This window comes from Bombus vosnesenskii, unplaced genomic scaffold (assembly GCF_011952255.1).
Source record: "Bombus vosnesenskii isolate JDL3184/JDL3185 unplaced genomic scaffold, Bvos_JDL3184-5_v1.1 scf7180000013918, whole genome shotgun sequence".
Taxonomy (NCBI): Eukaryota; Metazoa; Arthropoda; class Insecta; order Hymenoptera; family Apidae; genus Bombus; species Bombus vosnesenskii.
The window spans coordinates 267,966-284,815 of record NW_022883281.1 but is presented as its reverse complement, the minus strand read 5'-3'; the positions used below and the strand labels follow the sequence as shown (position 1 = coordinate 284,815).

The following is a 16,850-nucleotide window of genomic DNA, read 5'->3' as shown; positions in this document are numbered from 1 at the left end:
TAGATTACAATGTTGCGGGATTATCCAAAATTCGAAAGACTCCGGTGTTCTTTTATCTCCGACATATTAATTTGTTTATTTAAACAAAAGTGCTACTATCTGATGAAAAAAATCGGAACCAATTTTGTATAGTATGGTAGAATGAAAATTAACAAATGAAATGCTGAGAAACGTGTAGAAATAATAATGACATTTTGAACATTTTGAGTATTCGAGTTGGCGAAAACTTTCTAAAAAGTGCGCGTAAAATGCGAATATAAAATATATCTACGTTGTACTAAGATAACGATACCGAATTTAAGATTCAAATAATGTAAACAATCGGGTGTCTAGAAATTTTATATTCACGTTTTATCAATTTTTCCTGAATTGAATTTCATAGAAAATTTATGGGATGAGTTACATGAGAGGGTTCGTGAAACATCAATTAAGCAATGACTTTTAGAATCCTGTTACTTTTTATCAAGAGAGAAATTTATTTTCTATGAAAGTATTTTCATTTATTAGACACTCTATTTACCGATGAATTTACTTTTGACAACTATGGACAACTAAATACGCAACGTGCGTTATTTTACTGGAAACCCGAAATCGTTTAAACCAGTCAATCATAAAGTACAGGTGATGGTGGTGACAACATTATCGGATGTTTATGTTCTAAACGTTACAAGTTCTTGTACGTTCGAAAATATGCAGAAACCGATCAATTTCCAGAGCTGCTAAAAGAAGTTGTCCAACTTCAAAAATAGCGAATGTGGATTCGAATGACGAATGTCCGATGCACAATGCATCAATAGTCTGTCACGTAATGGATCAAAAGTTTTCGTAACGTTGAATCGATCGTGATGCAGATACTCGGTATCTCTGTACGTTCGATAATTCTGCGCCTCTAATCTCTTCTGTGTGGGATTTAATTAAAGTAACGATTCATGCAGATATTTCCATGGTAGCGGGAAATAGGAAAAAACTGTATGTATTAATATTATATTAATCAGCAATTTATAAGGAAGGCCAAGGAATCGTTCAAAAAATGTATTAAAGTAAATTTTTTGAACGCTTTTTAAAATTAATTTCTCTTCGTAAATCTCCCTATTGTACTTATTTTATCGTTCGCATATTCCAAGCATTTCCGAATATTTCATACTCGATATCACGTAAACGTCACGAGTATTATAGTGTGCCAGATTCAGTTTCACTTTAATTGTCATACTATGATGATAAAAATGTTTGGTGCCGTCGAATATCGATGACTTTGGAATTTTGAAACATCTAATTTTAAGAAAAATTGTCTGCTTATCATAATATTTGGTCCTTCGCGACAAGTGAGGTATTCAAAGTATTCGAGTTAGGTTACATAATTAATTTTTTCGTTGAATTAAAATAAAACTTTAGTTAAATTGCTAATTGAAATAGATGTATTATTGTACACGTAAAAAGCTCTACTGCTAACGAAGGAGAAAGCATCTTTGTTGGTGTTCTTATCAGATCGACGCACGCTATTGATTTTAGCTTAAGTGGGAAATCCAACTAGGAGATAGAAGTTAGATCCAAGACGCGAACTGGTCTCGTAATGCCAGTTTTTTTCTCCCTAAATCCCGTCAATCCACGTCACTGTACGTGAGACGGTAAATGAAAGACTGAACTCTCCTAGAGGAATTTTTGTTACCTCTGAAATCAAGATTTCTTATTTTTTTCCCCCATAGTGGTTTATCTCTTTCTTTCAATATATAATACAGAAATATAACGGATAGATGCTAAATATTAACTTACAACAGACAAATGCTATTCAATTATATAATTAAGCCATTTGCATTTTGTTTATCTTCGGAAACTATTTACTTTGAAGACGAAGCAACAAACCATAATCTACAATTGGAGAAGAATCTTCTAAGTATGCCTTTCAATATGCGGAAAAATTAGTAATTACGAGGAATTTGAATATGAACATCTAAAAAATTCCGATTGACAACGTTTGAATCTGGATTCTCGACTATACAATATACAGGATATTCGACGTCAAGTATATCTCCGACACAGGAGAAGATAAAACAAAACTTTGCTAGGCGAAACTGAATGTCACCTCTATCTTTAATTCTCTAAAATAATTATATTACGTTACTTGTGTCTGAAAATGATTTTTAAAAAACATTTCAACTTCAATATTATGTAGCTTATTGTATGGAAAACAAGGACAACATAAACAAAAGTACTGCGTCACATGTTCCCTTGTTTCTTATGCGGTAAGTTATACAAAATTAAAATATTTTCTAGATTAATTAATTTTTAACCCAAGTGCCGTAATACTTTTTCGTAGGAAACAAAAAGGCTGATATACATAAAAAAAATTTGTAATTACACTTAAAACATACATTAGCTTATTTATCATTCTGAACGATTTAATTTCGTTCATTGAAACTTTTTTATCCTCTCCTACCTCAGAGCTACACGTTGTCTCTGTTTCGTGCGACTCCTTATATACACAGTGAGACACCCAAAACAGGACACCTGAATATCTCGAATGTCATTGATGATAAAAAAGAGAAAGAATCTAAAGCGTTGCGAGAGTGATATCACGGCATATCGAATTTTGTTCCGATTAAGGGCGAGGCAAGCTCTCGTTATACGCTCTTTCATCTCTTCTCTGGTTATCGGTATCTCATCGTACACTTGCTGCTTTAATTTTCTCCATAAATAAAAATCCCCTATTAATCCGAACCGAATTCGACATGCCGTGATATTCCTCTCATAACGCTTTAGATCATGCATCGACGCTCAAGCTTACCATTTCGGATATTTAAAGCAGCAGTGTACTGGTACATTAACAAATCGCCATTGCATAAAATAAAGTATTCGATCGCTCACGTAAAGTAAATTATTCTCCACTAAATGGTACATAAAATGGTACATATCATTTCGTATCGTTATCATATTATTAAGTGGATTTTCACATGACCTATACATGTTTACCTAAAAAAATGTTTACATAAAATTACGTGCTACCCGACACCATGCAAATTTATCGTGACACATTTTTTTCTGTCACCAATAACGATCGAGATATTCAAGTGGCCTGCTTCACGTATCTCAGCCTGTGTGTGACTAACGCCACCCTCACATTGCGTGCCGGAAAGAAGAAGAAGAAGACAGGAGCATAATGAGTGGGGAGTTTTCTTCTCGTCTTGAAAGTTGGCAAAACGCGTACGCGCCTGCGCAAATGTCCTCGGAGTATTGAAATAAAAAGGTCGTATTACTGATCAAAATAAAGGTGGCACCATTTGCGAACTTAATCCTGTATATATATAGGGTGGATTGTAATCCGTGGTAGTAGCAAGATGAAAGATATACTATAGCTGAAAATGAGATGAAAATCAATAGCAGAATTACGTTAAAAGCTTCGTTTACAAGAAAAATGCATTTGAAAATCAATCGAATACGCGTGTATACCTTGATCGATAGCTCGGGTTATGGATTGCGCTACTGTAAGTAAAATGTTATTCATTAATAGAGCTTCGCTTAAAGGTCAATGCTATGCAACTCTGTTCAACGAGAAGAGTCCGCAGACTTTTAAATATTTTACTATTTCCCGAATAGAATTCCTGAAATTCTTGATTCTCTGAAATGAATAGGATTGAATAAAATTGTTGTGTTAACTAGTTATATACGTACGTAAAACAAGTAATACAATAAATGATATTGTGTTTGATATTGTATTTCATAAATGAGCGAATATACCTTGTTTAAAGTCAGTCCTTTTTTAGATGATGGAAACGACGCAGATTTATTTCCGTGTTTCGTGATATACTTGACAGTGTTATCGTCCGTGTCATAAGCCCGAGAGATCTAAAGAAGCTTTAGCAATGAGTCAGGTAAATCAGCCCCTCGACTCAACATCCGCCAGTCAATAACTCATGTTCCTTGCATCTGTTAGACGTCTAACACGTGATCGTCCTGTTTACCTCTACTGACCTTTCTCGTTGAATAGAGTATAGTTATCCGCATCGATTAAAGTTTATAGCAGTTTATGACAAAGTAATGATAATAAAAGTGTATGATATTCGGTCGTTGTACGACGATAGCCGGGACACATCTGGAACCGGTGCTAGGCTTCCAGCATGCGCTTCATCGGCGACGTAGAGTTCAGCAGGCGAGATACCGTCGAACAATACATTGTATTTATGTATTATGTATACGTATATATATATTTGAACTGGCAGCTGCCAGTGAAAAGAGCGTTAGATGAGTTCACCTTACCGACCGTCACCGATGTCATCGTCGTCATCGTCGGTGATCGATAGTTTCGTAAACGTTGCACTGGATGCGAGCACTGTAAATCTTGTACCTACGCTACGTGCGACATATGAAAGCATCTGAAGTTTAGACCACCTAACACCTCAAGACAACCATTGGACAACGTTTAAGAGATCAGCGGAGAGTCATACGAAAAGACCATCTTTTATCACGAGGATCAATAGACAGGATATACAAAGGAATACATCACGAACTATAACCCACATTTATCAAATCAATCAACACACGACAACCCAAACCAAACACATCCTGACAATGCTTTTACCTCTCAACTCCAAATTAATCAAAGAATGAAATGGACAAACGAGAGCGACGAAACAATAATTTGATCATATTACTTAATAGCACATCTCCACGCCTTTCTCATATTAATGAGCAGAGAATAACAAATCAAAGACGAACAATCATAACGAGAAAATTCATTAGCAAAGATGAAATAGGGAAAAGTCAAACATGAAGTAATTAATGAACTTAGGATAACAACAGACATTGAAGATAGGGATGAGATATAAATTAATAATATCACGAGCTAACACAGCCAGCAACAAACATATTCGTGCACTACACACTAATGTACGTTCGTTACTACGTGTGTCTGACCCCTTAGACTCACACACCAAACGATCACGAACATCATGCGAACAGTTTACACAAACAAGTAATACAGACGCGATAACGCAGTTAGGTAATCAAGAGCTAACTGTAGCAGATACGATTATTAACGATAATTGAATAGATTATTAGCCAGATATTAACCAAAGAAGAGATATTTTTTCACACAATTAAATTGTTTATAGCCAAACAAAAATCATCCATAGCTACATACTGTCGCTATATCCAAACAATAATTTGCTGCTCTGCGTACACAGCAGTCATGCAGGACGGAGCGTAAATCACACGTAAATCAAACGACGAATCACAGACTGAATATACCCGTGTGACAAAAACGGTTATGAAACAGAATAGAAGACTTTAGAGTGCAAATAGATGGAACAACAGAATACATAAATGGTAATCGCAGTTTGGTTCTGTAGAAACTTGTAGATTTAATAAAACAGCAATACAAAATACACTCGCAACATCAGCTTTAAAGAAAAAATCATTGTCACGTTTTGGGTACATTGAGGCAAAAGCTTAACACACTCGTGATCAGGTAGGAACGATCCTTGGAACGACTCAAAACAAGCAATTTAACAACAATGGAAAGTTATTCTACGACACTAACACCAGGAAGCTTACATGCATTGGCTTAATATATGGTCTAATCTGATAGAACACAGTGACAGCAAAATCAAGAGCTTGAAGCCATCAACAGAGATTATGCTATACGAATATGGCAACTGCAAAATACCCATTGTCTCGGCGACGAAACTTGATCTTGAAGTCCAAAGGCGATCACGCAATAGACAACAATTGCTGTCTGCCGTTGCAGAAGTACGCGGAGTACCACCGACGAGAGTATTAAAATTGCTCCAGCTACGGTCGACGACTTGAGAATAACAGAAAAACAGGAACCAACCACGCAACAACCACGTTGAAAGGAAATGCAAGAAATACCTTATTTTAAAGATCTGCACCATAACGAGCGATACAAAGAACTTCTATTTAGAAATCCCAAATCTGTATAAGTGTTTACGTTTTTATTAAAAGAGTTTACTGCGGGCGTTGGGCAGTTTACTCCCTGAAACATTTTACACAGCCCACAAACATACTGCTATCAACAATATGGCTCGCATGTCAACAAAACGAAGTTGCGCATCACGCTGAAGTGGGGATTTGGTGTTTATTGATCCTTAATATGTTAACGTATAACGTATGTATATGTATACAGGCAAGATTCAGCGATTAAAACATGATTCTCAGCTTCTTTCTTACTTCGACGAGAGAAGAGATTAAACAGTAAGATTTAGAAATTCGCAAACATAATGCCATACATCCGTTGATAAATCCAAGCAGCTGAATTGAGCTGACTGAGTTGCTGTTGAATTGAATTGCGTGACCGTGGCATTGTGACTTTGATGAATCTTCACGGGTGCATGTAACAGCCAAAAATATCCGATCCTTGTTATATTTACCGGGCATTGGTCCACATTTATAGGATGAAAACAGTCCTTACCGTTAAAGATAATGGAATTGCGTCAATGGGCAAGTTTTCTGTTCTTAAACAGCGAACATGACTGTGTAAACATATCTTGAAAAATTCCATATTGAAAATTATAAATCGTTCTTAATTTTTGTTATAAATACTAATCGATTTTTGCACAAGTTTATATTATAAACAGGTAAAAGGCGAAGGAATTTCGGAATACTTGGGAAAGTGATGGATGAAAGCAGCTGAAAGAGAGTGTCAAGCTTCAAGTTAAGGAACGAGGTGAAAGCAAAGAAAGTGTGGGGGATAAAGGAAAGTCGACGCTATCCGGAAATCGAAGGCGTCGAGTCGCGAAAGGTCACCAAATCGGTAACCAGAATCTGGAACAGAAGGGTCCGAAAAATGGAAAAGTCTCGAGAGAAAATCTCGTCGAGGATAACAATAAAGGCGCATCATCTCGATCAAAAATAAACTCAGGCTCGGAAATTCGCTCGGCTCAAAATCTCAGAATTTCGTCAGGCTAATTTCAAGTATCGACCATCAAAGTCGACATCGAAAGAAACTTGACAGGGCGAGGAAACTGACCCGTTATTATTCATTTGTAAATATTGTAATTCGTTACAAACCCACTATAAATTAATGAAATTGCATGGGAGGCAGGAACTGCGCGAGCCAATGTATGTGCGCGGGTATAAAGACACAACACCGACTGCTTTCATTCTGATAACGACCTCGCTACTGGATCATCCATACAATTATCATCGTATAAAAGAAAGCTGTGAAATGCAATGCAGCATCAGTCAATCCATTATAAAAAATCTGCTTGCGCGTTACTCTGTCCGATCGTCTTCCCGTCTTCGAAATTATGAAATTCAATTTAAATCAATAATTTTGCGATAAATCATCGACAGACCTTGCACCACGCAACTTTGTGCAAAGCTAATGGTGAAAGTTCAAGTCATGTTGAAGTTGGATTCATTCGCACAAGTGTGGTTAGTTGGCTTACGGCTGACCATGTGTCGGCTGATCGACGGTTCACGTGCCCGTCCCGTGACACGGGCAATGCGTAAATACAGATAATGTATAAATAGCATAAACAGTATAACATATAAAAGATGTAATTGAGAGCAATGCTTAAGTTGTACAAAGCAGAAGCCCTTTGTAACCCTAAAAATTTATTCGTCTAAATCACACACACACCGAAACTCAAAATACAGATAAATCGAAACTTTGATCTTTTGCAAGTTAACCCTTTCGTTTCGAGCACCGCTTATAGGCGACGACCATGCGACGACTCCTGGGTCCGGCACCCCATACATCCGGCATCCAAATGATGCATATACAAGTGCTATCTGTAGTCAATAATATATTTTTTCGTTATCGGCAGAACATTTTCTGTTGATTTTATTGACATATTGGATTAATCACTTCTTAAAGTTACTCATTGTTGAAACAACATCAAAACGTTTTACGCAATATATTTCAAACATCCAAACAGTCGTATTCTGTTTCATGCTAAACAATCTATTAAATCCATTGACAGTGAAACGATATTTCATATACGATTCTTACACGAATTAAGAATATATCGGCCTAAGGTATAATTGTCAGTCTGTTAAAAATTAATAAATTGTAGATTAAGATTTTGTTTGAAAATGTACTTTCAGGAATAGTTTAGACCCTTCCAAAATGTATGCAAGAAACAAAAAAGTATTACGTTTGAAAATGAACTAACCGATTCCGAAGAAAATGAAAATAATTTCAACTTGACTAAAATACGACGAAGAAATATATACAGCACATGAGAATCGGAATCGGAGTCAATCGAAGATGATGCCAAGGACACCGATTGCAATATAACATGGACATCTAAAAATTTCAAGCCAAAAATCCATTCATTTTCCTCAAGAAATTCGGGAGTAGGAAAGAAAATACGCAGATCCTCACCAATTATAGATTACTTTGAGTTATTCATTTCTGAAGAGCTCGTACAGTACATTGTAGACGAGAGAAATTACTATCGGGCTCAGAAGAATAATAACAACTTGGATACCCAGGAAAATAGGACAGTAGACGAACTATACTGTTTTTTCGCGTTGTCCTTATTGATGACACATAACAAGAAACCAACAATACAAGAGTATTGAACTAAAGATAAATAATTACGAAGCAGTATTTTTGGCGAAATAATGGCCAGAGATCGCTATTTTTACTACTATTTTATTACTAAGGATGATACACTTTACACGCGAACTTGAGCGTACTGATGATCGTCTAGGTAAAATAAGAGATGTAATCAATATGCTACGAAAATCATTCAGTGACGCATTTCATCCGTATCAAGGACTTTGTATTGACGAAAGCTTGATGTTGTACACAGGCCGCTTGTCTTTCAAGCAGTACATTCCGTCGAAGAGGAATTGGTTTAGCATAAAATCGTATATGATCTGTCATTGTAAAACAGGTTACGTGCAAGACCTTATAGTCTATGGCGGAAGCTCAACAATAAGAAAGTGCAATCACGGGGATTAGAAAATCGGGAGCAATAGTCTTGTCACTTTTGAAACCATACTTAGGAAAAGGTAACACGGTTTATCTAGACAAGTTTGAAGAGCGTTTGAAAAAAGGAGAGGCATATTTTTGTACATCAAATAATTCGTTAGTGATGAAGCGGATAGACAAAAAAGAAGTTTATGGAGGACAACAGAGTGTGCAGAAGCCTGTATATGTTATAGATTATAATAAATCAATGAGCATAATAGACAAGGTTGATGTGGTTCTAAGTACTGTTAATTCAACGCGTAAATCGTTGAAATGATACCGCAAATTTTTCTTCCATCTCATAGACATTTGTGTGTGCATATTGTGTTTATAAGTACAATCGAAAAGAAACCATTTCCATGACAAAATTTCAGTTAGGACTAATAAAACAAATAATCGCAAAGTACCTGCACAATGTAGTTCGGCGTCAAAGCAGACCCGCTGACAATCCAATGAGGTTAACAGAGAGCATTTTCCCTCATTCTATAAGCCGAAAAGTAAACACCGAAAATGAAGATGTGTCGTTTGTAGTAAGCATGATAAAAGATCCGAATCACGATATAAGTGTAAAGATTGCAATGTTGGCTTATGTTTAGATCCTTGTTTCAAAATATAATATACTTACTAATCTTTACATATTAATATATTAACTAATTTGCGTTTCATAATTAATTATATTTAACATTTTATCGTAAAGTCTTGTAAATATATAAATGCCTATATTACCTGTAATTTTTTAAACCTTTTCTCATTAAAGATGTAAATTATACTTATCATATTGGAGCAAAGATTGTTTTATTCAGAACAGTTGTTATTTAAGACTTAAGAAAACGTATATACAGCAACCACGCACACTGTGCGTATTTCTGGTGCGCGTTTCCGTTCAGTGACAGTACTTTGGCGGACTGGACTACCGAAGCGAAAGGGTTAAGGGAAGTAATCATTGTAAAATTTGCTCGGACAAAGCGTTTTTCTGCGAACAGACAAAATTTTACCTGTTAATGTGGATGTCGTTCCGGATGAAAAATGTCTAATAAGCATAAATGTTTTGTAGTGACCCATGGCCGTAGAGAAAGTTCCAGGGTTGAAGCACATGTATTGGCCGCATAGCCATGATCCGAGGACAGGACGTCGTAAGAGAATAAATCCTAGGACTTGCTAAAAAGCTCATGGGCCTTCGAAAGGAAAATTTATTCTTTTATCGCCTACGGGTTTTTGCATCCCCGCCTCGGAAGAAAACTCTCTCTTCCGAGGACCCTATAAAAAGGGAAACGAGAAAAAGCTGGAGTGAGTCGATAGTTGATCTTGGTCCGTCATAGTCAATAGGCGATAGCAGTTCACGGTAGTCGCTGGTAGTTGCACCATTAATCCATCAGACAAATAGTCATAGTAAATTCGTATTACTTCTGTATCATCATCGTTCGAGCTCGACGTGCGTTCGTTACAATCTAAAACGACGCACACTCGACATCAAAATAAACATTGTTAAAGTTCTACACCGGAGTAATTTGATATCACCCAACACGTCCTTACCACCTCAGTTTTATGCCTGTACTTGGATTCATTTCAATCCAGTTGATTTTAGTAATCCTGTATTTCTTTTTCTATTACGAAAAAGTCCTTTGTCAGATAAAATGGAAACTCACCATGTATTGTCTTTGCGTCGACTGTCGAGTGTTCACGTGAAATAATAATGATTCCAGATTGTTACAATTTTTCCAACCGTTATCTTAGATTAACAAAGGAGCTAGCTAGTTAGAGAAATAGCAGACAAGTCCCCTATGTCAATTTAACTTTACAAAGCGGAAATTTATATACGTATGTATATAAAAAACCTAATACAGCATGTAACTTTTTTTATTAATTGAAATTATGTTCGGTATAAATACACGACGCAAAGACAGCGTAAAAAATCAGAAATGTACTACGTCGCACAAAATGTGAAGTATGTGCATCACACTAAAGTGGTAATTAAAAAGCAAATCATGTTTACGGCGCAAAACACTCACTTCAAGTGGTAATGAAAACCAATTGCGTTGTTCGTATCAAGTGGTCTCGTCGATAGGATGATTTCGCAGCGAGCCTTCTACGGTGAGATTTTCCTGCAAATATATCTCGAGACGAGGCCTAATACAATGCAAGTTAGATCTCACGAGACCGACTATGAGCCTCGTGATTGCTACTCATATTCGGTATCCGTTCTGACATCGAAATGAAATGGCCTTACAAAAATTTGTCTTCGAAAGGAAAATTGCTGTTGCGGTAGCTATGTGCATTGCAGAGGAAGAGATTCCGTGTAAATAGAAAAAATGGTCAGAAATTGGCTGATCGCAGAAGATATATTTTCACACGTAGCATTATTAAAGGAATTGTAGCAAAACGAACCAAAAGAATTTTTAAATTATGTACGGATGGATGAAGAAAAATGTAATATTACTTTCATTTTAATTCAACCGTACGTTCAGAAAAAAGGCACTGTAATGCGAGAAGATATATTTGCCGAAGAACGCTTGATAACTGCACTCAGCTATTTGACTATCGGACAAAGTTATGAAAACTTGAAATTTTCTTATGCCATATTGGCATAGCTATTGCGACAAATAATTTTTCAGCATAACGTCTTGTTTCTTGATTTCGTATTGTCGGCAGCGATCAGTTTAGTCAACTAAAATTTTTTAATTTTCATACCCCGTTCTCAATGCCATTCGAACGTCTTTGAATTATCGAGACAAGAACAGTTTTTATACATGTATTCTGGGGTTTTCCGACAAACTGAGAAGACTTAATTTCTAGCAGTAGTGTCCAAACTTTTTTTAGTCGTGGCATACTTTAGAAAATGTACAGATATCTTGTATATAAATTCTATTATTTATTTAAAAGAGGTACTTGTACATAACATTAATAAAAAAAAATATATAGTTTCGTACGTATTGAAGAACTAGTTTTCCGAGTGTTTGTGGCAGGTAAAAGTCAGACAAGATGTTTTCATTCGTAAAGTGGGACTTATAAACTATCAAGGTATTTTGTTACTACCAATTGAACTCAAGAATAGGATATGATTAAATTTCTTCCGCTGCATAAGATTAAAGCCAGAAAAACTGGTCGAATGTTGCTGTATTTAAACCATAACAGTGCCTTTTGTTCATATGTCATCCGTCTCCAAGGAATACTGTGAGTTTGTTTTGTTTGTGTCATCAGTCTTCACTGTCATTATATCATCCCTATTTCCGTGACCTGATTTCACATTTCGCCTTCGGATCGTGAGATGAAACGTTAATGCAATTCGAAACTCGTGGCTCAACCGATGAAGCAAACCGTAGAAGCAGGAAACGATTGCTTCTAGCAGATTGTGAGGCAATTTTCAATTGTAGAAGTGCTCTAATGATTCAAATTTGACTCTGATTTTTTCGGCACGGAACGATCGATCCTTGGCCTTCTTCGCTCGAAGACAAACGATTCTCATTATCGATCGATTTAAACGGCTCTGATGGCACGCCCTTTAGATGTGTATCCGCCTGTCGCAACGCAGCAATACGATTATAAAGTCGTCGGGTTTTTAGAAAAAGGTTAAGGAACAACGATCATTTATAACTATGATAAATCCAACGACGCGAAATCTTTTGGATACTTTAAATTAACATACTTTCTTCCTTTTCTTAAATTCAGTCCGCTGTATTATGTTATTTCCGGCGAACCGTTAATCGGACACTATCTTGTAGATGTTTAATTTTCTCCTTCTTCGAAATATTGCTTATCCTAACTTTAATTATTTTTTCTACCATTAGTCTGTAATAAATCTTGAACGAGTATACACGCATTTCTTCTACAAATCTATACGCCTATCCTGGCTTTCTCGAACTGTCCTTACGCTTCAACCGTTTGAATCCCAAGCAGCGCGATCATGTTGTTTAGATTTTGTGTCGAAAGATCCCAGTACATTTGAACGCTACAGACGACTGACGGTATTTTGTATTTCAGTGTTATCTTCTCGATAATTTTTATTGAACGAAACTTGAAATATTTATAAACTAATAGTACGCATATATATGTCGCTAGTTTTGGGGGCGCGTTGCGTATCTTCGTTAGGACAAGCCATCGTTGTTGTACGATGGAGATTATATTTACAATTATGTGTACAAGTGTTGATTTAACAGGGTTTAACAATTTAACGTGTTTATTAGACACTCTTAAAGTAAAGACAATGTTGTTAGGTTCAAATGAATCCGCGGTCAACGGGATAACTCTTTATACAATTGAATATGTTTTGAAACACAAAGTGACGTTAGCTGTGACGCACGGTATCTTTCTGACTGATTGACAAGACGATATGTGTAAACTCTGTAAGGTGATCACAAGAATAAAAGACTGATACGATAACATTTGTCAATTGCATATTGATTGGGGTATCAACAATATTCCAGGCGCCGTTACTAGGCAGACCCGCGTAGAGCCGTCATTGCTCCTGCCCAGGGCTTGTTTGTTAATACAGCGTGTGCCTCTCAATATTGGTACTTCTTCTGTTAAGTAAAAGCGTTCGTAAAACCGTGTTAAGTAAAACCGTGGCTACGTTCGGCGACCAGTTGTGTCATCTCGAGCCCAAGCCCACTGTCACAAATCTCGGGCAAACATAATCAGATATAGTATCACAACTACTACTTCTAAGTTCTATTATTTAAGTACAGCTATAATAAATAATTTAGACCAAAGTATTGGGGATCTTCCCAAAATTCCAAAAGAAAGGCCCGATGTCCCTTGTTACGACCGTTCGCGGAGAGACGCGGTCGCTAGGAAAACGCGTCACCGAGAGGCGTAAATTGTCGCTACGATTATGTTAATCGACGCCGCGAAATAGTCGTTCCCCTGTTTCGGTTAAGATAGCAGAATTGGTTTAATGAATGTAGCACTGTATTAACAGGTTAACATAGAATGATATATTTTACAATAATATGATGAATATGTTACAGAAATTTGACTCGACTTTATGATATCTCTAGATAAATTCGTTTGCTCGTCAGATTTGTCGAAGTGTCACGTTTGACTCGTCAGAAGAAACTGATCGCCCTTCGATTATTCCTTTGTCTCATTTGGAAGACGACCCCCACTATGCTCGGGTCACGCTACCGCTCGCGCCTATGATCACGTATGCCTCTTCTTGTGTGAAAAGCGTAACGGTCAAAAATCGACGTTTCTAGAGCTCGCTGCTTGGCGATAACTATGCTCTCGTCGATACATTGTATATGATCCGGCGGGCAGATAAGACGATCTGCCTGCCACACTGTAGGACTGCGAGCGACGGTTAGAAAATACAGCCTGTGGTAAGCCTCGTGGCGTAACATTCCTACATCTCCAACGTATAATAATATAGATGTATTTCATAAAGTAACAAATACGACGAGTGCTATTGCGTCACTTGGTTCTCTTCACAATCGCTAAGAGAAGCGCCACCATGCTGTACGGGATTTTTCGATCCTGTTTCTTCAATGACTTCTGGGACTCAAACGATTAAGAAGACTCGATTGCAGCAAGTTACACTTTGAGGCGGTAGGGTAAAAGTTCGTGTGATCTCTCGTACTGCAATGCCATTTGCATGCGTATCTACGTTCCGTATAGAAACTGAGGATACGACCAGTCGCGAAGAACAGGGTCTCAATTCATCCCGCGACTACGATGAGTTCGCCTCTTGCGTTGGTAGCGGCCTCCTGTATTTTGATGCATCATATTCCAAAGATCAAAAAAAGGAAATCATCTCTTTGGTGGATGTCACAAACATATAAAAATAGAGAACTATACAATGGATTTAGCTTAGACGCTGATTCGTCGTTTCAACATATGTATAGATTATACAAACACTTTACAAGAATGCATTCTAGTGATTTCGAATTTTTATTACGGTTAATTTGGTAACACAAAAGTTAGATCGGCGATAACGTTACCTTTTTGGCTACCGGCAGCTCATACATTCAGTATCTTTCTAAAACTTCTAAACGATTAATATGCAAAATTGTGCTAGAAGTTTGTGATACCATTGTGAAAGTATTGAAAGACCATATTCAGGTAAGTATATTTTATTACACGAAAAATTGCAAAATGAAATCTTTCGCTTTATAATCTGATAATATCTTTAATATATCTCTTTATATCCCCTTTCTAGCAAATAGAGGCTGTATATACATGCATATATTCTGAAAGAAACATTTAAGGCAAATGTTGATTATAATCTTCAAAGATTTGTTCATTTTACCTTTGTTGAAGGTTGTATTTGATGAACGAGTCAAATGAGCGTTTGATACGTAAATACGGTGGCTTTGAAAGGTGAAAGGTTTGGGAGAAAGATTCGATGGATGATAAACCGGACTAGGGTGAAATGTATAATTAATATTTCTATAATAGCCTCTATTTGCTGTTGAAAATATATTAATGAAGCTATCAAATGTCCCAAATGAAAATTCTCATCTTGCATAATGTTGCAGTAATGCGGAGTTTGTCAAAATCTCAAAAGCTTTATCGAGGCGCTAATCGTCTGTCTTTCTTCTCTTGATGCTGGTGGGGATTTTATTTCCATATTTTGTGCTGTAGCTTCCGGCTTTCCATATCCTCATTTGATGTTGTTTCATTTACATGCGTCTAAACAAAGATATTGTTACTGTCTTTTTATCGTAAAACAAGAAATTAAACTAAAAATATAAAAACTTAGCATACGTTTTGTTGCAGATTCTGAAAGCACAAGAAGAATGTGGCTAAAAGTAGCTAGAGATTTTGACACTGAGTATAACTTTCTACATTGTATCGGGGATCCTAGTGGCAAGCACGTGATTCTACAGTGTCCCATAAAAAATGGCACCGAGTACATAAACTACAGAAGTTTCTTCGGCATTGTGATTTCTCCTATAGTTGACACTAATTATGATTTCATGTTCGTGCACGTGGGTTATCAAGGAAGAATTTCTGTTACCCAAATTGTGGGGTACTTGTAAGTATCGAGTTGCATACGCTAAGACAAGGAAACTGCTTGAATCACCTCGTTTGCTGGTTTAAGTGGAAGAGAAAAGAAACTGCCATTTTTCTTCTTGGGGGTGAAGCCTCTGCTATGTCCGAAAATCTTACGAAAGTTTAGCCTAGTTGCCATACCAAGGGAACAATACAAAGAATTTTTAACTACAGACTTTGTAGAGCCCGCAGGGTAGTTGAAAATGTATTCGGCATAGCCTCGTCAATCTTCCGCGTGCTGAGGGAACCTCTGCTATTGTTAAAGAAGAAGCATCCTGTATTGTGCTAACAGTTATTCTGATACACAATTTCTTGCGACGAAGACCTAATTCAACCGCACTGTACATGTCACAGGGAACGTTTGATTCTGAAGAAGCAGGTATTGTGACGCCTGGAAATTGGAGAGCAGCAAATAATGAAATAGGTTCACTGTTTCTCTTCAGAAGAATTATACGACAAACAAGGACTAGATTGCTAAACACGAGAGAGGAACTAGCGGATTATTTTTCGAAGGAAGAGGAACTATAATAGTATGAAGAATATATAACAAATATACAACACACCTAAATTATAGTGGTTATAATATAACTAACAAAGAGCGTAATTTTACTTAAATATTATTCTTATTTGTTTAACTTACCGCACACTGTGTTCTTCTTGTAAGGCAAGATAATATATATTTCTTGTTCAATGGTCAATTGGTAATAATTATTTATGAAATATCTTGCAAAATAAAATTAGATGCACATTGCACAACTTCGAGCGCTCAGCCAAACCGTAAAATGGCTCGACGTGTGACCAACCATGTTGTTGCTTATGGCACGCGTTATTACAACTTAAATCGTAAGGCAAGAGGTTAATGAAACGCTCGGTTATTAAAAACATCATGGACACGGGTAATAAATGTATTATTACGATTTTTGGG

At 36.7% G+C, this 16,850-nt stretch overlaps 1 protein-coding gene across 2 annotated transcripts in view; it reads left to right on the top strand.

Moving 5' to 3' along the window:
* LOC117239311 (lachesin) overlaps positions 1-16,850 on the top strand; it is a 274,618-nt gene that overhangs the window by 182,717 nt on the left and 75,051 nt on the right. Inside the window, exon 1 of one of the 2 annotated variants that reach the window (XM_033504803.1) lies at positions 10,270-10,327. The exons of the other annotated variant lie outside the window; for it this stretch is intronic. The gene's annotated coding sequence lies outside the window, so the exon portion shown is untranslated. Of the gene's footprint in view, positions 1-10,269; positions 10,328-16,850 lie in introns of those variants that run through there. 2 annotated transcript variants of the gene reach the window in all.